The sequence below is a fragment of the Lissotriton helveticus genome, chromosome 1_2 (assembly GCF_964261635.1).
Source record: "Lissotriton helveticus chromosome 1_2, aLisHel1.1, whole genome shotgun sequence".
Classification (NCBI taxonomy): Eukaryota; Metazoa; Chordata; class Amphibia; order Caudata; family Salamandridae; genus Lissotriton; species Lissotriton helveticus.
This window is the reverse complement of record NC_136058.1, coordinates 413,054,500-413,076,828: the sequence shown is the minus strand read 5'-3', so window position 1 is coordinate 413,076,828 and position 22,329 is coordinate 413,054,500. Positions and strand designations below refer to the sequence as shown.

General features: G+C 49.9%; 1 protein-coding gene and 1 long non-coding RNA gene across 3 annotated transcripts in view; one reads left to right on the top strand and one right to left on the bottom strand.

The window, feature by feature from the left end:
* The window catches only part of LOC144807984 (uncharacterized), a 37,824-nt gene extending 32,555 nt beyond the window's left edge, over window positions 1–5,269 (bottom strand). The window contains exon 1 of the long non-coding RNA XR_013606550.1: window positions 5,197–5,269. This is a non-coding gene — a long non-coding RNA (uncharacterized LOC144807984). The remainder of the gene's footprint in view (window positions 1–5,196) is intronic.
* Window positions 5,270–6,461: 1,192 nt separating this feature from the next.
* LOC144806895 (uncharacterized) overlaps window positions 6,462–22,329 on the top strand; it is a 100,502-nt gene continuing 84,634 nt past the window's right edge. For both annotated transcript variants that reach the window (XM_078673006.1, XM_078673005.1), the window contains exons 1-2: window positions 6,462–6,505; window positions 18,108–18,286. The gene's annotated coding sequence lies outside the window, so the exon portion shown is untranslated. The remainder of the gene's footprint in view (window positions 6,506–18,107; window positions 18,287–22,329) is intronic.

Genomic DNA, 22,329 nt, shown 5'->3' with positions numbered 1-22,329 from the left:
AAGACGTTGAAGAGAGGATCAAAGGGCAATGAAGGCCGGGCAGACATTGGGGGCTCAGGGGGAAAAGGGATCACAGGGACCCAAATACAGGCCAAAGCTGGTGCACTCACTATGACACGCGTTTCCCAGCCCACACTGAAAATTCTCACTCTCAACGCGAGAGGTCTCAACAATCCCAATAAAAGGAGGTCCATCCTTTCCTACCGGGATAACATGGAGGCAGATGTGTGCCTCCTCCAGGAGACACAGCTCCTCTCCATAGATTGGCATAGAATGAGGTCACGACTCTTTCCCCAGCAGTTCTTTTCATCTACCCTGGATAAGAAGGCGGGTGGCTATTTTAGTAGCCAAGCGTTTTAAGGGGACAGTGGGGGAAAAGGTGGCCGAAATCAAAGAGGTTGATGGGAGCAGGGCCATCGATAGCGTAGGTGTTGGTATGAGTATTTTAGATGCCGAAATTGTGTCGCAAACTGGCAGATACTGCTCCTGCAATCACCCTTCACCCGATATACGATCAATCCAGGGGCTGCGTCAATTTCCTATAGATAGAAATGGGTCCTCCCCTCTCCCCCCAACCCCCTATACCAATAACCATTTCAAATACCAACCCCACCAGGGATGGTGCTAATAGGTTAAACAAGCCCAGGGGTTCGAATCAGAACAGGTTGCCTAGTACCTCGTGCATTAATGTTCCTGCCGCCCCAAGTATGAATGGATAATCAGGATGTCCTGAGTGTGCCGCCCGCTGCTTGCCCTATGTGTTGGTACTGGCAGGGGTACCCACTTTAAAGAGGGATCAGCATGAGTCATGGAGCCAGCTACGCATGAAATGTGCGGACTGGCTATCAAGGCATAGAAGCTTCCATGTATCCGAATTAAAGGATATTATTATGGCACGCAGAGTTGGGTGAGTCAGTGCATCTACAAAAAAATATCGAAGGGGACAGTATTCTAATTAACTTTCGCAGACCTTCTTTGGTGAGACACCTACTAAGGGGTTGCAAATTCATAACACCTAATAGCACTAACATATGCACACTACCCCTTGGTTATTTCCTCAAACCAAGTCATGCTCCTTTCACCAACAATTTCTCTTGAATTACTACCTCTAATAGGTTCCAGACCTTGTCTGGATTAGAGACAGAAAACTGATATCAACTTTTGGGGAAAATACTGATCCTGCTATTAGGTTACCTCATGCCCTGCCAGTAACTGAGTGTACTATTCCCACAACCCACTTATCCCCCTATGCAAACGAAGGCCTCAGCAAGTTCAGACCTCCGTATCTTAAGCTGGAATGTTGCAAGGTTGTACTCTAAACTTCACCAGCCAGATTGGGTACAACTTATTAAAGACCAAGATATCCTTTTATTTCAGGAAACATGGGCCACAAAAGAATTGTATAGTGAGGGGTTTGAATGCCATAATATCCTAGCATCAACCCCCAAGCAGGGTCGACCAATTGGGGGTTTATCAATCTGGGTCAATATTAAGACAGGTGGATGCATAAAAACTGTACATACAGATAACAATAATTTTCTAGACATATTATTTAATAGGGGAATTTTCTTTTGGATAATTAATTTTTATAACAATGATTTTCATTCTGTTCCAAATATGCATTTTATAAATTTGTTTAATTGTATTGCATCTATTGGAAAGACTCTTTTAAGTCTGTAGGAATCTGTGTGGGGGCGAGTTTATTGCTAAGCTATCTTACTCATGGTCAAGCGAATATTCACACAGCAGCAGACAAACATGCAATAGGGGTAGAGAGCTAATGGACCATTTGAACACCCTTAACTTAATTAATGTTATGGAAATTGATGCAACTACAAAAGATAATGCCCCCCCCTGAACCGACATTCAGAGGGAGGGTCTGTTCATCTGAAATTGATAATGTTTTTTTATCCCCCCCCCCCGCTTTAGAAGCAAGCTTGCTTAAAGCCGAAATTATGGCCACATTCTTTGGGGACCATAACCCAATACAAGTAACGTTACAGATGTCTCCAGTTCCAACGCCTCAGACAGAATGTGGTGCAGGAGATCTATCACCGTCCATAGATAACCGCAGACTGGTATGGTGAGGCATTAATAACGCAGACCGATTCAGTTCTATGGTTAGGGGAAACATGAATCTTATTAATATCTGCTTAGAGGCCCTGTTCCACACCCAGTGGCTATCAGCACCTTTATCGAACTCAGTGGAGCCATTAAATCCTTGATGTCTAACCCCATTTGTACAGTACTGCGCGAACCTAGATGGTTCAATCAGGAGTGCTCAATTGTCAACAGGAAGCTCCGCAAGGCCCGAATCTCAAAGCCCTAGGTGTAATGATTTGGTCAAGTCCTTAAGGTTGACATATAAGCAGGCTATTGCTAATAGGAAGGAACAGTTATTAGGTGAGCACTGGGATGTGCTCATAAATTCTGCCAGCTAAAATAATGGGAATATATTTTGGACTACCATTAAAGAGTTAAGATCAATGGGACAACCGTTAACTCCCATCAGCTGCAACATAATGAGCGCTACCTGGGAAAGTCACTTTTCCACTATTTACCAAGAGCCTGCTTTTTAACCCGACCCTTTTATTAACAGGGTGACACCTTGAGTCTCATTATCAATAAACGAGGTTCGAGGAGGCTATACGTCAGAGTGTGGGCAATAAAACTCCAGGCCCTGATGGGTTGCCCATCGATCTTATTAAATATAAACCAGATTTTTGGGCCCCACTGTTGTTAAATATTTTTAATATTCTAACCAATGCCCCACTGCCTAAGACATGGTCTACTAGCACGATCGTTCCCATTTTTAGGTTTCGCCTGTCGAAAGCTGCCGCGCAGGCGAAATCTTAAGTCTACAGTATGTGTGTGTTGTCCCGCCCCTCTGTTCCATTGGCTAGCTCCATAAATGGAGGCTAGCCATTGGAACAGAGATCTGTCCGTCAATGCCGGAGCAGATTCGTGGGCGTTCCCGAGAATTTTAGGCTTTTGCCCACGTCATGCGGCGGTGGGCGGTGGTTATTTATTTATTTTTTGGGGATTTGTTGTGCTCATTTCTCCGAAGATGGCGGCCGGGTTCTGATGAACGCCCGCGCTCAGCTCGGGATGTCCTCGATTCTGGTGAGTGGGGAGCACTGGCACGTGTTCTTGTTGACTTCGTCTCATGGCTGTGCTTGACTCCCCATACGAAGCCTGGGTCCGTTCCCGCCCCCCCTCCCGCTGTCCGTGTGCCCGTTCCCCCCCCCCCGCTGTCCGTTTGCCCGTTCCGGTCCCCCCTTCCCGCTGTCCGTGTGCCTGTGCTTAATGCTTGTTTGTCTTTACTCCCGCTCCCTTCCATTGTCCGTATTGTCTTTACTCTTTCCCCCGCTCCTGTTGTCTGTGTTGTCTTTACTCCCGCCTCCTCCCGTTTCTGTGTTATCTTTACTCCCGTTTTCCCTGGGGCGCCCTGCAGCTGGCTGGCATACTGGTTACAGAACTGGGTGCAGCAGATTTTTCCACCGTGCCAAAAGGGCATCTCCTGGGCAAGGCCTGGTTCCCTATTTAGGGGGTGCAAATCCGTTCCAATCCATTCACTGGGGGGCGGGGTAGAAGCTGAACGTGGTGCGCAACGCTTTTGGGGTTATAGGTCACTGCTTTCCGCTACTGACAATTGTTTGCTGAGTGGCATTTACAACTAATGTGAAAAACACAATGAAATCGAATATTCTTAATTAAAATTGAGAGGAAGTGAGGCGCACCTTCTACTCCGAAGACTAGTTGTGTTTCTAAAGATGACACCTTGGTGGATAGTTTACGGGGATTGTGTTATTCTGTATTCAGACACACACCCAATGCTGGATGGAGTAAGGGCCTCTAAGATGGGATAAGAATGAGTCAGTGTTAGGACACCATGGGACAAGGCCCGGGCCCTCTACCAGCCAGCGTGCATGGGCACTGTATCTGAAACAGAAAGGGCAGAAAGACGTTTTCAGAGGGTACCCTAGAACTGCATCTTGCTGAACCTACACAAACGTGGTGCTGACTGACTGTGTAATACTCTGCTGCAGTGCTGTGTACGGAGTGCTGCGTCTTGACCCGCTCCGGCAGTGTACAGTTGTTGCCCTGGATGCATGGCTGCACCCTTCATAAGTGCACAGTGTGGTACGATGTGCGTGAGGAGGGTGGTTGAACTGTAATCCAAGGGGCTGACTGCCCCTTGCCTTCCCCACACAGTGTGTGCAATGATATTCGTGGGGGGATAGCTCGGTGTCCTTTGCAGTTTATAGCTCTGAACACTGGGTGGGTGGCTGCAGTGCTATGCAAGTGGTGAGTATCTGCATTGTGGTAAACATGGGTAGTGAAGTGTGGTATATTAGGTGGGTATATGCTACTTACTCTTAGGCCAGGAGTTGGTAACTGCACTGTTGTCCTAGGTGTGTGTGTGTGTGTGTAGGGCTCTGTTGGTGTGTGTGGGTCTGTGTGTGTGTGTGGGTCTGTGTGTTTTTGTGTGGCATTTGCCAGAGTCTATAATTAGCGGGATCGTCCCTACTGCCCTTTTTGTATATAGGGACGATCTCCGCGCCCTTCCATGATATAGGGATAGGCTGCCCTCTGCTACTTGCATTGCACAGTAAGTTGATCTACGGTGCCCATACCTCTGGGTCATGCCTAAAGAGGTCTCCCGGGATGGTATCTGGGGATGGCGCTTTGGGCGGCTTAATGGCGGCTATAGCGTACTTAGTATCTAAGATACTAAAATACAGTGGTTCAAACTCCTTGGACATTGTCAGCTCTTTATTTATGCATAAGTTCTTGCTTGAAGGTGAACCCGGACATGCATATAAATGTGCAAAGTGTCTGAACCATGTTTTAGGATCTAGATGGTAGTCCTGGGCTGGCTTGCTCGACTTATTGCCGTTTGCAACAATCCGCAAAAAAACTGATTGATCTCATGCCCTTGCTGCGGCTAGCAAGTCTTCCCAACCAGAGTCCTCCCAATGTCTACGTTCTTGTACTGTCTGTGCTTGCTGTGCTTGAGATTGTGTGCCTTTTGCCTACGTTGTTTTGATTCTATGGCTGCTGTTTTTATTTGTTCCATCCTGTAACAGTTCTCTCATGTAACCTCACTGGTTCTATTGGTTCTATTGTACGGTGCTTTGACACCTTCGGGTAAGGCCCCCGCTTTATAAGAATGCATTAAATAAATGACCTCACCTGGGGTTTCATGTGGGTGCTGTGCTCTCTGTTGTGGGTCGGGTTACAAGTGGACCTGTGGATGAACCACTGCGCATGCGCCAAGGACAGACACTGCTTTCCACAGCGCGGGCTAAAGAGGCATTGGATTAGGTGCGCATGCGCGGAGGACAGACACTGCCTCCCGCTGCGGAACGAAGGTTAGAGGGCCTTGGAAGAACAACTGCGCATGCGCGGCGGACAGACGCCGATGTCACTACAATCCAACTCCAGAAGTCGGTGCAAGAAAGATTTCATTTAGTTCACAGCACGGAGCGCAGTGAAGGGCTCCAGCTCAGAGCCAGCACAGGTGGGACTCAAAGAAGTACAAGAATTCCAGTGTCCGCGCGGGGACACAATGAATGAGATATAACTGCCTCCCGCCGCAGAGCACGAGGCGCCTCGCGCCACAGCACGGGGTGAGAGGTATTTAAATGCAAAGCTCCTCGGTCCGCTCCTCTGGGGGAATTGACTTTCCTCTGCGCATGCGCAGTGAGGCTGAGTGTTCTCAGTGCAGGGCAGTTCACAGTCCGTACCCCGTGCCAGGTCCTAACTCGGCGATAGGACGTCGTGTCTTCGCTCCGCACATGCGCAGCTCTGACGCGCGGTCCTGCGCGTGCGCGGCAGTGAGACGCGTTGTTTTATTTTGTTGAGCTCGAGCGTCACTCCTGGGGGGAATAACACACCGGGCCCCACTCCTCACAGGCAGCCGGGCCCCCGGGGCTCCAGCAGAGGTGAGGGAGGCCTCTGACCCCAGGGTGACTCACGAGCGCGGGGGCATCTTCAGGACACTGAGAGGCAACATTCAGGGCAGGGGCTGCAGGGCTCTCCAGACTCTGAACTGCGTCATACATGTGTGACTTAAGGAAAGAGAGTGCATTCAAAGCAATAGTTCCTCCATCTTTATAAAACAATGTACATATGCAAGCATAGAACAACTGTATGTAGCGTTTTCCTACTTTGCTTTCCCTCGTGTGTGTGTGTCTGTTTCTGTGCGTGTGTGTGTGTGTGTGTGTGTGTGTGTCTGTGCGTGTGTGTCTGTGTGTGTGTCTGTGTGTCTGTCTCCCATTCCCTGTAGGGAAAGTATGTAGCTCCCCGTTGTAGAAGAGTTGGTCAAGAAGGAGCACACTGCATTGAATGTTTTCTTGGTGTGCACTTTTTATTAGTATTACAGGAAATCACAATGATTGATTGTCTATTTTATGTTCTTCTTTCCCACAGGGTCTTCCTCTTCAGTCCCTTAGGTGAACCTCGGCCGCGGTCGTCTCTCGGACAGAAGGTAAAGACTCAGGTAAGTGTTTTTGCTTTATGGTTTAGTCAAGGGAGGATGTGAGGGATAAATAATAGCTATGCATAAATGTGAAGGGAGGGGGTTGGAGCAACCAAAACAAAAAGAGTAGCCAATGATTTCTGCTCTTGTCTTCCTATTCCATCTCACTTATTTCCTTTTCCCTGGGTCCCTTTCACCCCTCGGCCTCCCCTCGCGTCCCTCTCTGACTCAGCCCCTTTCCAAAAGCCCCGTAGACGCCCACTCACCTGTAAGAGCCACGTCACTCCGGGGCCATGGCGTGGTGACTCCACATCCTTCAGTGAGGTCTGGTCTCCTTCTGTTTCGACTTTCCCTCCTCACCAACAAGCTGTGACTTCCCCAAGGCTCCAGTTCTCTCTCTTGGAAGGCTGTTCGGTGTTCTCCGTTTTTCCGGTCTTCCCTGCTGTTTTCTCCGCCTTAGGTTATGGCTCACTTGAGCTCGTGGAATGCCTTTCTGGCGGCTTGGGGAGGATTTACCAAGTCTTAGTTCCTTTTCTCTTTCTTCAGTAGGTCGGTTAGTGGTGCTGCTATTTCAGAATAATTGGGTTTAAACCGGCAGTAGTAGCCTTGTAAGCCCAAAAAGGATCTAATGCCTGTTGTGGTGGTAGGGAAGGAGGTGCCTAAGACTGCTCTCAATTTCTCTTGTTGCAGAGCGATAGCCCCATCTCCCAATAAATAGCCCAAATATTTGACTTTGGTGAAGGTTATCCTGGTCTTTTTGGAGTTCACGTGGAGCCCTGCAGTCCTAAGTGCTTGGAATATCTTCCCACAATGGACGAGATGTAGTTCCCAGTTAGGGCTAAATATTATGATATCGTCTATGAAGGCTAAGGAGTACTCTTGATGTTGGGAGCAAACTGTTCATAAGTCTTTGGAACGTCGCTGGTGCTCTGTGTAACCCAAAAGGCAGTGCAGTAAACTCGTATAGCCTATTAGAGGTGCTAAAGGCGTTTTTCTCTTGGTCTTCCTGTTTAAGTGGTACCTGCTAATAGTCTTTTGTAAGATCGAATGTGGTTATATATTGGGCTAAGCCTAATTTCTCGATTCATCGACTCTTGGTAATGGGTATGAGTGAAATTTCGAGATGGCATTGACTGCTCGGACGTTTATACAAAAACGGATGGAACCATCAGGTTTCAGAACTATGACAATGGGGGAGACGAGTTACTACTGGAAGGTTTTATGACTCCTAGTTGTAACATGCTCTCTATTTCGGCAGGAACTACGTCCAGCCTAACGCCTGGTATTCTGTAGGGGCTTTGTTTTATTACTTTATTTGGTGGGGTAACAATGGCATGCTCGAGTATTGTTGATTTTCCCAGGAGGTCGGAAAAGATGGAGGAGAAGGACTCTAAGAGGGTCTGAAGAGACACTTTTTGTTCCTCTGTTAGATGTTCGTTTATGGGCAATTGAGTCACTGTTGAATGAATGGGTTTTGAGTCAGACAAAACGTAATGGGTGTCTTTGGGGAGGGGTCCCAACCATTTCTTTAGTAGATTTATGTGGTATATCTGGGTTTTGGTTGAGGAAAGGCGTAACCGGTAAGTAGTGAGGCCTATCCTTTCAGCACCTTCATATGGTCCCTTCCAATCTGCCAGTTTTTGGCGTATAGAGGAAGGTAGGAATAGGAGCACCCAGTCATGGACCTGTAACTGTTGTCACCTCTTTCCTTTATTGTAAGACATCTGCTGGCTTCTTTGAGCTTTTTCTAGGTTTTTGTGAGCAAAATCTCGCAATTTCTGTATGCGGTTTCTTAGGCTTTGGGTGTATTCTAGATGGTGTTGTGTCTCTTCTTGTTTCTCTTGTTCCCACGCTTCTCTTGTCATTTCTAGCAAGGTTTGTGGCTGTCTCCCGTAAAGAAGTTCAAAGGGAGAACAACCCAAGCTTCTCTGAACCTGGCTTCAAATAACAAAGAGGGCGAGTGGCAACAACATGTCCCATTCTTTCCCTTCGGTGGTTAGCATTTTCTTCATGGTTAGTGTTGGACTTGGCCCTTCTAGCAGGTTCACCCCTAAACTTTTTGCTTTTAATGGTGACCTAGTGATGGTGATTTTTGTGTTCTGCGCACTTTCACTGTGTCCCACTGGAAAGTGCGTGCGCACTCTGAGTGCGTGGAGTAAGGTTGGCCTGCCCTCCCATAGGAATGCATGGGGAATGTATGTGTCCCTGGTAGTTCCTGATGCGTGCGGTGTACAGGCTCGAGTCTGGTATGTGCGGACTCGTGTGATTGAATGCTGCGAAATGATGTATGCGGCGTGTATGTGTCTAGTGTGGAAGTGCCACTTCTAGACATGGCTGTGTGTGTGCTGTAAAGGTGCTGGCGTGTGATTGGCTGGAGCTGGCTGGGATGCCAGGCTCCATGAGTCATGATGGGTCTGCCCGGTGGTGAGTGCGGAGATTAGCGTGCTGATGGCTGGGGAGGAGTGCACCTGGGTCCTGAATAGGGCTGGGCTTTCCCCACACAATGCTGGCTCCGCCCCCTGTGGTGCGTCTAACGGCCCTAGCCTGCCTAGTGAATAGAGTGAGGGGCTGAGCACATCAAGGGTGCTCCCAGACCAGCTGCGACTGGTTCTTCCCCCACCCTGCACACAGACAAAGGATTTATTAGTATAAAAAGGGTCTGTGTCCACTTGCAAGTTGTTCTTTCCTGATCTTACTGATGGGGGCTGCTGCTGCTGCTGGCGCCAGGAGGAACCGCCACTTGGGACTGCCTTTCTGCCTGGAGGGCCCAGTGAGCCCAGCCTTGCCCCCCCATCTTGCTGCATTCCAAGGACTTTCTCTGGACTTGTGCTGTCCTCTAGCGCTGGGAGCGCTGGAATTGCCTCCTAGCGCTTGGAAGCGCGTTATTTGCGCCTGGACGCGCTTTATTTTCTGGTTATAGCGCTGGGAGCGCTTTATTTTACCTCTAGCGCTGGGAGCGCTTTGTTGCTGGAGGCCGGTGCCCACCCACAACCATTCCCCCCAATGTGACCTGCACCTACTCTTGTTCTGTGTGTTTTATAATACAGGAAGAGAAGAATTTATCCTTTCGATTTTAAAGCGCCACAATTTTAAACAATGCCAGGTGGCACGTTACTTCTTTAAATCTCTGCCTGATCCCTTTGTCTGTGGTAGCCACCTTTTTGTGGGCCTGTATGAAAAGTAGAAAGGCGCGAGGTTGGTTTTAACTAATAATTATATGCAGAAATGAGTAATTTGATGTAAACTAACTGGATTCGGTCTATGAGGCACATGATGCACTTTATGGGATAAAATGTCCTGTAAAAATTATCTGATGTTCTTTTTAGATAATTCTACTTGCTATAGGATTTTAACTTGTTATGAACTGGGGCTGGTTGTTGATCACTGATTTAAATTGTGCTTTTATGATCTGTATTTAAGAGATCGGATACAGATTTTATTGATTGATTGTTTGCATGTGTGTCTCAGAGTCTCACCCCTCTGTGCTCCCTCTACCTGCTGCTTGGAGCTGCTGCTGCAGTGTCCCTGGCATGGCAGTGAGGAGCTCATGGTAATCCAAGGCCCGGGAGCAGTGTCTGTCCTCAGCGCATGCGCAGCTGTTAATACAAGGCCCTCTTGAAGGTGTCTGTTCTCAGCGCATGCGCAGTTGTTAATCCAAGGCCCTTCTTAGCTCGTGCTCCGCTGCGGGACGCAGTGTCTGTCACCAGCGCATGCGCAGTTGTTAATCCAAGGCCCTCTTGAAGGTGTCTGTCCTCAGCGCATGTGCGGCTGTTAATACAAGGCACCCTTGAAGGTGTCTGTCCTCAGCGCATGCGCAGTTGTTAATCCAAGGCCCTTCTTAGCTCGTGCTCCGCTGCGGGACGCAGTGTCTGTCACCAGCGCATGCGCAGTTGTTAACCCATCGAGACCTCTTTAACCCGCGCTCTTAGTTAAGTCCTAGGGTTTTCAGTTTTTCTGAATGGAAGACAGTGTGGACGTTCCCAGTTGCTTCCCCTCTCGGTTGGACTCTCCAGGCCGTGCTTCCCTGTGGGCTGCTCAATTACACACTCTTTATTTTTCATGGGCTCCGCTATTCTCAGCGCATGCGCGGCCACAACAAGCAGACATCCTGCGCATGCGCACTTGTGACAAACTGAGTGTCCTGCGCATGCGCAGCTACAGATCAGGGCGGCCCTTGTCCAGCGCGCGCTTTGTTGTCACGTGGGGCCCTCGGGTGTGTCCCCTCCACCAGGCCGACACTGCCCCCTCGAAACCAAGAGAGGTAAGGGGAGACAAGGACTCGAGGCAGTAGTGGAAGAGCATTAACGTATGATTCCTGAGAGGGGGCGGGGCCTGTGGGTGTCAAGGCGGGGTCTGTGGGGGTGGGGCCTGTGGGTGTGGATGCTCCTCCTCTGCCGGGGGCGGGGTCAGTGAATGTGGGGGCGGGGCCTGTGGGGGTGAATGCTCCTACTCGGGCGGGGGCAGTGAATGTGGGGGCGGGACTTGTGGGTGTGGTGTATGTGGGGGCGGGGCCTGTGGCAGTGGGGGCGGGGTCTGTGCATTGGGGGCGGGGCACGTGGGCGTGGTCAGTGGCTGGGGGCGGGGTCAAAACAACACACCTACACAGCCTGGAGGCATTGACTGTTTCGTGTTCCTCACTGGAGACTACTTTGTCCTTACGCTTCAACTCTGGAATGTGTTTTTTTGGAACCCTAATCGCTCCAACTTTAGTTTGTATTGTGTAATTTTTGGTGGATTTATACTCTGTAAATATGTTACCATAATATCTAATCCTATATACTTCGCTCTATTGTAAAGCGCTCTGACTCCGCTGGGTAAAGTATGCGCTATAAAAAATGCCTAAATCCAATGCCCTGCGACCAGGGTGTTGGAGGCTCGTCGTGGCCTTGGGGCTCCCAGTCACATGTCCTCAGGTCTGTAGACTAAAGACTGTTGCAGCTTGCAACTCAGAACTGTCAATTCCTCAGGCTCCGGCGGGCTGCTTTTGGAGTCTTCAGGCATGATTCTGAATGCCGCCGTAGTCCGCGAATCTCAAGTTGCACATTCTTACCTTTCTCCTGAGCCACCGCAACCACAGACATTACCCACTTGCTGACCGCATCTATAAAATAAGTTTTTGACACAAGTGTGTCCACATGAGCATCTTTTAATTTGGCTGATCTGGGGTTTTCAGCAAATATTTTTTTTAACCCTTGCGTGCATGCGTTGGCCAACGGCCGTCGCAAGCACTACCTCAGTAGTGCTGTGCACGTCCGTTAGCCGACACAGCCCCGCCTGCGCATTCGAACGCCCACACCGCAGCGGAATTGCCGCTGCAATAAACAGGTTAAAGCCATACTCTTGTATTTACAATCAACAGAAGCTTGTGCAGTGAGGGCTGGTGCTGTTCCTGACCTCCCATTCATTTTGTGGAAGTGCCTGGACCAGTCTTCAGCGCGTTCCTTGCTCCCAAATGGTGCCTCTCAGGCCCTAGACCCTTGCTGTGGTTCGGTGGGCTCCTAAATCAAGCTTTTGAACTCTTCATGAGTGGAAATGAGCCCATTCGCACCGGAATCCCACTGCTCGCACGGAACTTCAGCACAAGCCCCTGCCGCCTATCCCCTTGCACGGAAAGCATCAATCGATCCGGAAGACCAACAACGTAAAGCTCCAGCCCGACCTTCTGCGACACCTGGCCTACTCTTTGTGCCATGTCCACCACCGCCATCAACTCTCTCCTTACTCCCTGCGACCCTCTCCAATGCGAACGGGGCTCTTGGCTCAAAACTTGAGAGGGTAAAACCTTCAGTTGAACTAATCTGGGGCTCTATCTAATTCGCGCTCCATCGTGATTAGCTTGAAGTTTTTACTTTAACCTGGTCCAGCATGACCAGATTGCCTCGGTTGACGCTTTATGTTTTTAGGTGCTGTATAGAAGTTTATACTTTAAAAATTCATATCTCCGGTTATACTGATTGGATTTTTGTCTTTGGGTTTCGATTTGTTGATTAAATTGAGCTCTATTTTTCTAACCTGGTGTTGATTTTGTGTGCTGTTTACGCTGTTTTACTGTTTGAAGTGTTGCACAAATATTTACACATTGCCTCTAAATTAAGCCTGACTGCTCTGTGCCAAGCTACCAGGGGGTTGACCACAGTTTAAATATGGGGTTTGCTTGTGCCTTATACTGACTAGGATTGTCAAATTCTGAAAAGGAGCATACAGTTATTACTAGATTCCTAAATCAATTATGCTCAAGCATGTAATTAAACCTCATTTCCTTTGCAAACTATACAAAATATTATAAGTTCCACCAAATCAGAAAATACAGCGCAGAGTCTTGAGATTTCTTTTTTTCAATGTATTCTTTATTTGTACTCAAATGCATCAGCCCAGCCAACGTGTTTCGTCCAACATGGACTTCATCAGGGTTGGAATAGTCTTTTATAGAAGCTCACCAAGGTGCTATTTCTGTAATCAGATGTAGTATAGATATATAGGCAATCACCGTATCATTCATGATTGATTTAATTCCTTCGATCCATATTGAAATAGTTTTATTGAAGAACACCAAGTCGCTTATTCTTATTAAGAGATGCAATATCAATAAGCTGGTAATCACCATCGCATCCACTCAGCTAAAATCATGAAAGGATTATTGCCTTTGATAAGTCCTAGCATGTAGTCTCGTCGGGTATGCAAAGCCATCTATCCGATCTGATAGACAGACGGTCTTGCATGCAGCGGTGATTGGCTATATATCTATCCTACATCTGATTACAGAAATTGCAACTTGGTGAGCTTCCTTGCACCTGCTTCACTAATGATTGCTGCTCCTGTGTGGGCGTAGGGTAGGCTTCAGTGAGCTCTTACCCCTTATTGTTTTTTAAACTTTATTTTGCGTTTAGGTATGAGTAAAGAAGTACACTAGGACAAGTAAAATCCTTTGGCAAGTACAGGTAGACATAATACACACTGTCAAGGGTTCAATCAATGCCGCAGAGTGATCACATGTTACATAAAGCAAGTCCCTCGGCTGCTAACATATTTTCTGTTACAATCGTTCTTGACTCTAATTCACATAAACGGTGTTTACAAACATGACATAGGGATACATCAACTGTACCGACATCAAAAAAGGAGTTTAGCATCCGGTGTAGTTGATTATTGACATGTATCTCGGGACAGTCTAACCCACCCCTGTTGGGACTATGCCCTGTTCTTTCTGGGTAGGGGGTCTTGTCGCTGCGCCTCTAGGTATGTTCTGAAAGGTCCCCAGATATCTTTGGGCCTGGAGGTGGGGGGGACCGTTATTGCGTATAGGTCGCTGTTTGTGGAACAGGACGCCATGCTCTTCAGCCATCCCTTTATCGATGGTGCTGTTCTGCCACCCCAATGAATGGATACCTCCCTTTTGGCCAGTAGTAAGCTTATGGCAACAAACCTGCAAATTGCCGGTGGGAACTGCTTTACATATCCCAATAGAGCAATCTTGGGCAAGGGGGTCATCGGTACCTTAACCAAGCCACTCACTATCTTATGTATTCCTACCCAGTATGAGTGTTTGCGTGGACAGGTCCAGGCGAGGTGGGCGAAGTCTGCATTTGGAGCGTTGCATCTTGCACAATGGTGCAGTCTGGCAGGGTCTATCCTGTGGAGTCTGGAGGGGGTAATGTATATCCTACGAAGAAACTTAAAGTGTATTAGTTTGTGTCGGCTATTAAGGGAGACATTTTTCGTAACTGCACAGCAGGCAGCCCACTGTTCGTCTGTGATCGGAATACCCAAGTCGGTCTCCCAGAGGATCCAAATTAGTCTGGGGGTTGCATACATATAAAATCGTGTCATCTGCATAAAATGATACTAACAATGGGCCGGTGGTGAAGTGTAAACACCCATGAAGGTGTTTCTCTTGGAAGTGCCGTATTAGTGGGTCCGTGGCTAAAATGAACAACAGAGGCGACAACGGGCCGCCCTGTCTCATTCCGCGTGAAAGTGAGAAGGGAGCCGTCAATGTACCATTTATATGAGAAATAGCATGAGAGAATGAAATAGGGTAAGAACCAGAGCAAAAGAGAAACAAATTAACATGAAAGTGACTGCAAAATCAAGGGAATTATAGAATAGAGTGAAAAAGTCAAAGGTTAGCATTTAGAATTTGTGAGATGATGGATATCAGCCAGAGATTGTCAGATATGATGTCCCACTTATTCAGAGTGCTTAAAGGTGCACACTCTGCAAGTAGGGTGGAGGGAGAGAAAGATGAGAATGGAGAGCAAGAGGAAACCCAAAGGTATCAGAGAACAGAGTGAAAAAGAGGAAAGAAAGAGGGTGATGCAGGCAATGGTTGAGAAGAAGAGCAAATAAGGCAAAAATAAAGAGAGAGATAAAAGGAGACAAAGATGAGGATGAGAGAAGAACAGAGGGAGAAAAAGAGCAGCAGAGCTAGAAGAGAACAAGATCAAGAGAGCGAAAATACAACAGTCAGTGAGACATAAAAAGTAAAAGCAAGAAAAAAAGTGAGAAAAAAACAAGATTGAAAGAAAAAAAGGGTGTTGAAAAAGAGGAAGAGAGTTCAAAGAAAACAGTGAGATAATACGGGAAAAAGAAAGTGAGAAGCTAGAAAGACAAAGTAAGATTTAAAGTAAGAGCATGAAGGTCCACTTGAGTGAGGGAATGAGAGGCTGAAAAGGATAGAAGAGGGACCACATTCGTGAGAGACATGTTAGGAGAGAAAGTAAAGTGGACTGAGAAGAAAGGCTCAGTGAAGGAATTTGTGATGTTAAAGTTTTTTTTCTCATAACTTGACGTACTTTTCATAAAAACTATAACCAGGCGCAGGTAGCAATGTCTTTTGCACTGGGATTTACTAATGAAAATCAAAACAATTACACTACTTGTAGGTGGTGGGAATAAAGAAAAATCAGCAATATTGATCCATTAAAAAAATTCAGGATAAACAGTTTTGAAGTTAACTCACAATAGAATAGTACATAGACTTTCAGTGCCAACTAGTTCTCACAAGGAAATACTATCTGAAGACTGCTGTTTTAGGGAAAAAGTATGCCAGAGAGTAATCGCAGGCACATCTGTGAAGTATAAATAGTCAAGTAATCATGATCTATACAAGACTTTGATTGCCAACGTGCTGCACTCCAAAGAGTAGGCAGTCGAAGCAGTTACAAATGGAGGCTGCATAGATTGAGAGAGAGAGAATTTACTAACTAGCCTACGGCTTAACTGGAAGATCCTATTATAAATTGATATCTTTGAGCGTAGAGGTAAATGTAAATTAAAATGTAAATTGATACTTGTATAGCGCACTACTCACCCGCAAGGGTCTCAAGGCACTTGTACGAAAACCGCTGTGGAACCCATCCTGGCTTTCCCTGTGAGGCGTCCACTCCTGGGCACCCCCAAGGTGGAGGCCAGGCATCCTTAGCGTTGTGGGGGCCGTTGTGGAGATTAAGCAAGCTATTGCCCAGAGTTGCAGAGTGGGACTCCATGATTGGAATAGGCACCGAGGTGAGAATTATCAGGTCCGTGGAATTTTGAGCCCAAGTCCCACCGAGGCGGGGAATTGAACCCTGGTCCCGGGCTAGACCTCTGCATCAGGGTCTGCCGCTCCAATCATTGAGCCACACTTCTCAGAGGTAAGGGCTGAGGAGCACATTGGGTGTCAGTGAGTACCCGAAAGTGGATAGGATCACTCATCAGTGAGGCAGTAAAGCCAGAGTCTCAGAAAATGCAGACCACTGCCATTGATCACATGTGAGTTTTAATTGCGACAGTGCCCTGTCCCTCGGGGCCAACTAGCCCTCCTGTTACCTCCAGTAAGCCCCATACAGCTGGACTGCTGAGAGTGTTCAAAGGCCACGCCACCTTTTTACACCATTCTGCAAACGCGACTCCTGGCGCACTGCTGCTCAGGGGATGAAGTTCACTTTAGTCCTGAAGGCCTCAAGACACAACAGGACCTCATTGCCCCATCAGCAATGCGCCACAAGGCGCGTTTGCAGAGTTGTGTAAAAAAGGCGTGGCCACCTCTCAGCAATCCCACTGTGTGGTGCTTGCTGGAGGTACCTGGCGGGCTAGTAGGCCCCTAAGGACCCACAAGATGCGAGGGTACTTCATCCCCCAACCCAAAACATGCCAGGAGGCGTGTTTTGAGAGTGGTGCACAAAGGGGGCGGGGCCTCTGGCAAGATCCAGCTCCGGTTTTATTTTTCATTTTTTAGGAGGGGGGCTGTGTGGCCCGCCTTCTCTTAAAAAATTTTGGGCCCTGGGGATCCCATCTCCCAGGGCCTGAGCATTTACAAAAAACAGGAAGGCCCTGCTTCCCTGGGCCACTTCTGACCCCGGGGACCCAATCCCCCAGGACCAGGCCTTGTGTTAGAACATTTTGCTGGGAGGGCGTCAGCATGGCCTCACTCTCCTGGGCCACCTCTAGCCCCGGTTACCCCAAGCAAACTAAAGGGGAGGGGGATTTGTGGCTCCCCTCCCGTGCCATTTCTGGCCCCAGGCACCTCATCCCCGGGGGCCGACCCTCAATTTGGGGGGGAGCCCCAATGCCCTCACGGTCCCTGTCGGCTCCTCGCCTCCTGCGGGAGCTGGAATTGCTTTTGGGCAAGGGGAGCTGCTGACATCCAGCTCCCCTTGCCAAAAAGCAATTCTGCTCTGCTTCTTGGAAGCGAGGGCAGGTTTCCAAGAAGCAAAGCAGAGTTTGCTATGGCAGGACGGGAGACATTGCAGCTGGCCCTAGGGGGTGATGGTCCCCAGGCCATCAAGGGCTCTAGAATGGGGGCCCTCGGCCCCCCTCCCAATGAGTACAACACCCCAGGGAGGTGGTGGTCCCCGGGGCCCAGGGTGTCACGAATTCACCCACCTGTACTCAGGTTTGTTCCCTCCTTGATGCTGCTATTACCCAACTCCCTCTGAACTCCACCAGAGAGGCAAGGATAGGATTCTCTTGCCGCCCTGATCGAACCCGGGGGGGGGGAATAGGGACGAGAGAAAAGAGATGACACACTGGAATTTTTGAAGACCGACTTGACAATTCAGTCGTGAATAATGTCTCTCGAGAAAGGCAAAGTGATACTGGGCTTCAGTTTTCAGCTTGTGTATAATCTGATAAATGTACCCGATTAATCTGAACACCCTAAATCACTTCTTTAGGTCAAACATCTGCTTTGGAACTCTTAATTAGGTATACCTGAATTACCATTGACCTTTTCTCAAAAGAATTCTTGAAATTAAAAGAAAGACTAAACCAAAAAAATACTACAGGTGCACTGATTTCCTTTACAATAATTGTTCCGTAATTTCACATTAAATATATATCAATAATAATAACAATCGAGCTCTCTGTTCCCTTTCAGTCTTCTAATCAGACTCAAGGTATTTATTCAAATGACCGTTTTACTTTAACATTCTTCACTTACTTAATGTCCATAAAGTCCTTGGATTGTTTCAGGAAGAGTTTCAAAATGTTCTCTTAATTTATAGAAGGTCAAGAGGTATGCCACAGTTTTCATAAAGTTTACATTCTTACCGGTATGTGTTTAAGCATGCTACCGCTTTACCATTCAGAGCAAGGTGTTGCTTGGCAACCCTTTGTTGATTCTCTTTTCTTTTCTCTTTTGCAGGAAATCGGAAACAGTGTCGGGACAGGATTTGGAGCCGGAAATTCAGAAACAGGAAGGGACGTCTGAAATGTGCTCCCGGCTGCAAGAACACAGCCGAAGATACAGAGTGAAGACAGGGAATGAAGAAGGGTGGAGCGCTGAAGAGCTTTGAATGATCTGCCACCCATGTCCGGAGTCAGGTGAGTGTTTAGGCACGAAGTGAAACATCGGGAACCAAGCGGGTGGGGTTTAAATAACTTTGGGTCTCAGGTTTTCACACGTGTGCATGGGAAGGTGATTTGGGCTCTAGATCTTTCCCAAGTAATTCACGTGTGCATGCCAAGACCGTTTACACATGCAGGAAATGCCTGAAGGAAATATTTGCTCATTTCCCTAATGTCTAGAAAGCCAGTTCTGTTGAAAAATGAGCACCAAAATTAAACAATCATTGGCTTCAACAAATCTTATTACTGTTTGGCACATAAACAGTAAACATATATTAAACACAGTAACAACTCCTGCAATCTTGGCATGCCACGGATGAGACAGAAGTTGAGTATAACATTCGTAACTCAAAACAGCATATTCCTTTGAATTTGAAAGAGACACGTTAGTGATAGATTCCTTACCTTAGAATATCCCCAGGCGTCAGACTGGATCCGGAATTTTTTTGCGTAGCAGTACCTATGCACGTCGCTAGGCGTCGTCCGCGGCTCCGCGTCAGTCGTGGGCGCCGTGATGACTTCGTCGGAGTACTTAGACGCCGCCTCCGCGTGCTGATGTCAGTTATTCTTTTTTCCGCGCCAGCAAGCGCTGATCCGGAAAAAGTATTACCATTAGTCTATTTTTTACTAAACTTTTTCGATCATTTTTTGATCTGTTTCGAAGTCTGTACGACTCCGACGGTGCCGGTAGGGATGCCCGGGTTCAAACCCTGCGCCGACTGCGACTGACTAATGTCGGTTACCGACCCCCATCGCCAGTGTCTTCATTGCCTAGGCCTCGACCACTGTCGAGCCCTGACGTCTAAGGCTAGGCGGGAGCGCTCCCGCAAGCGACTCGAGCTCCGGCAGTCGGCCCCGTGCCGCTCGAGGTCCCAATCCGCGAGGAGGTCGAGGGACCGGTCGCGAGGTCGGAGCCACCATGGCTCCGGGAGTCGTCCACGGTCTTCGGGCTCCTCAGGTAAGCACAAGAAGTTGAAGAGACGTCATCGCTCTTCTGACTTCCCCCGACGCTCGCGCGATGCGTTAGGGCGACACCGCCCACGCGGCTCCGCTGGAGCCGCAGGTGTCGCGGTCTGCTCCATACCCGCCGGTCCCTGGGCAGAACGCGACGCCGGGGGAGATCGATGACTTCCTCATGGCCATGAGGACGCTCGCTCCTCCGTCGGGTTCCGCGGCGCCTTCGGGGCCAAGCGGTCCCGACTGGGTCCCCACGCGGGCCGGGTGCTTCGGCCCCGGCGCCGTCGGGTGCTCCGGCCCCGGCGCCGTCGGGGACTTCGGTCCGGACGCCGCAGGACCCCACTGGATCCGGATCCGCATCCGGGTTGCCGCCGGTCGACCTCACGACCTCGCCGGCGCCGGCCCCAAGGGTGTCGCCCCCGGCGCCATCCCAGGACGATGCCGTCCCTGATCCTGCCCTCGGTTCGGGTCCGGCATCGGAGCGGCGCCGCTTGGCGCCACTCTCAACGCCGATGGTAGATTTCTATTTCTATGACCGGGCCCCATCCTTTGAGCCTGAGTACCAGGCAATGGGTGACGAGGAGGACTGAGAGTGGTCTGAGGACCCGCTGGCACGCGAGTGTCAGTATTCTACGGACTGTACAGGAGAGCTTGGGGATGCCAGTGGTCTGGACACTTCGCCCGACACTGGTTTTGTCTCCCCTCCTAGCATGGCTACAGAGGAGGGGGCTGCCTATAGCGTGGTGCTGATGAGGGCGGCCAAGGCCTTGGGCCTTGAGCTCCCCGTCGCGGTCGTGAGGACTAACCTCCTCACTGAGGTCCTCACACTGCAGGCAAGCTCGGCCGAGCCTCTATTGCCGTTTAATGAGGCCCTATTAGACGTTCTTCTGGGCACTTGGTCCAAGCTCACCACAGGTCAGCCTGTGGATAGGAACATGGCCAGGCGCCACCGCCCGGCTCCGGGCGACCCTTGCTTTCTGTCTACCTACCGAACTCCAGAGAGCCTGGTCATCCAGGCCTCTAATTCCCAGACCGCATTCCTGTCGGCTCCCCCCGACCGGGAATCCAAGAGGTATGAGCAATACGGAAAGAGAGTATTCTCCTCCCTAAGTTTAGGATTGCGGTTAGTCAATACCGCATGCCTCTAGGGCCGCTACACCCACTCTCTGTGGGATACGGTCGCGGCCGTGCTGCCAGAATGCCCGGTGGAGGTCCGGGCTAAACTCGGCCAAGCCCTTGTGGAGGGTCGAGATGCGGCACGTTATTCCATCCAGAGTGGGCTGGACACTACTGATTCACTGGGCAGAGCGATGGCAACGACGGTGGCGATTCATCGCCACGCCTGGTTGAGATCTGCCAACTTCTCGGCTGATGTCCAAAACACACTTATGGACATGCCGTTCGATGGCCGTCGCCTCTTTGGCGACAAGGCAGACTATGCGCTTGAGCGCTTTAAGGACTTCAGGGCTACGGCCAAGTCCTTGGGCCTCTCGGCCCCGCGCCAGCAAACGGCTGCATTTTGCTCCTTTTGTAGCCAAGAAAGGGCCCCCCCCACACGTTCTGCCAGCCACGGGCTGCAGACTACCACCCAGCGCGGTGGCGGACGTGGAAACCAACGTGGCGGCGGTCGGGGACAACAGCGAGGCCAGTCCTCACCTACCCCTGCAGCATCCACCTCAGAACCCTCCTAGTCCGTGCTTTCAGGCCCATGTGACGCCAGTGGGGGCAGGGTTCGCCATCACCACCACCACTGGCGCACTGTCACTTCGGACAGGTGGGTGCTGCAAATCGTCCGAAGGGGCTACTCCTTCCCCTTCGAGGCGTCCCCTCCAGCCATGCCACCGCAGTGCCACCACGTGTCGGGGGACCACTTGAATCTTCTATAGGAGGAAGTTACGGCCCTCTTGGCCAAGGGGGCCATCGAGCACGTTCCTGGGCCAGAAGTAGGGTGTGGTTGTTACTACCACTACTTTCTGGTTCCCAAGAAGGGCAAAGGGGGCCCACGCCTTATCTTGGACCTACGGAACGTCAACGGCTTCCTCCAGAAGGAGAAGTTCAAGATGCTGACATTGGCTCAGGTCTTAGCTGCCCTAGACCCTGGAGACTGGATGGTAGTGTTGGACTTGCAGGACGCTTATTTTCACATTCCCGTCCTGCCGGCCCACCGGCGTTACCTGCATTTCAGGGTAGGCCACAAGCACTTTCAGTTTACCGTGCTCCCATTTGGCCTTACCAGCGCCCCACGGGTGTTCACGAAAGTGATGGCGGTGGTCGCAGCTTCTCTGCGCAGGTTAGGGGTTTCAGTCTTCCCCTACCTCGATGACTGGTTGTTGAAGTCGGGCTCGCCCCAGACAGTCGTCAGCCACCTCCAGACTACGGCCGACCTCCTGCATCTGCTGGGGTTCTCCATCAATGTGCCGAAGTTACACCTGTGTTCCTCTCAGAAGCTCCTCTTCATCGGAGCGGTTCTAGACTCGGCGCAGTTTTGGGTTTATCATCCCGAACAGCGGGTTCGGGATATTCAGGCTCTGATTCCGATCTTTCAGCCTTTATCCCGAGTCTCGGTCAGGTTGACGCTGCGGCTTCTGGGGCTGATGGCCTCCTGCATCCTTCTGGTGCATCACGCCCGGTGGCGGATGCGGGCTCTGCAGTGGGACCTGAAGTTTCAGTGGGCCCAGCATCAGGGCAACTTGTCCGACCATGTCTTGATCTCGGAGGGCACTGCAAGACAGTTGCAGTGGTGGCTCACGGACCGCGATTGGGTCAGCAGCAGATCCCTCTCCCTACCCCAACCGGAGCACGTAGTTGTGACGGACGCGTCCCCCCAGGGCTGGCGGGGCCACATGGGAGAGGCTGAGATCAGAAGCCTCTGGTCTCCGGCGGAGTCCCAGCTCCACATCAACCTTCTGGAGCTGCGGGCGATCCGGCTTGCACTTAAGGCATTCCTACCCTCTGTCCAGGGGAGTGTAGTGCAGGTGTTCACGGACAACACCACCGCCATGTGGTACTGCAACAAACAGGGCGGGGTGGGGTCGTGGACCCTATGCCAGGAGGCTCTGCGC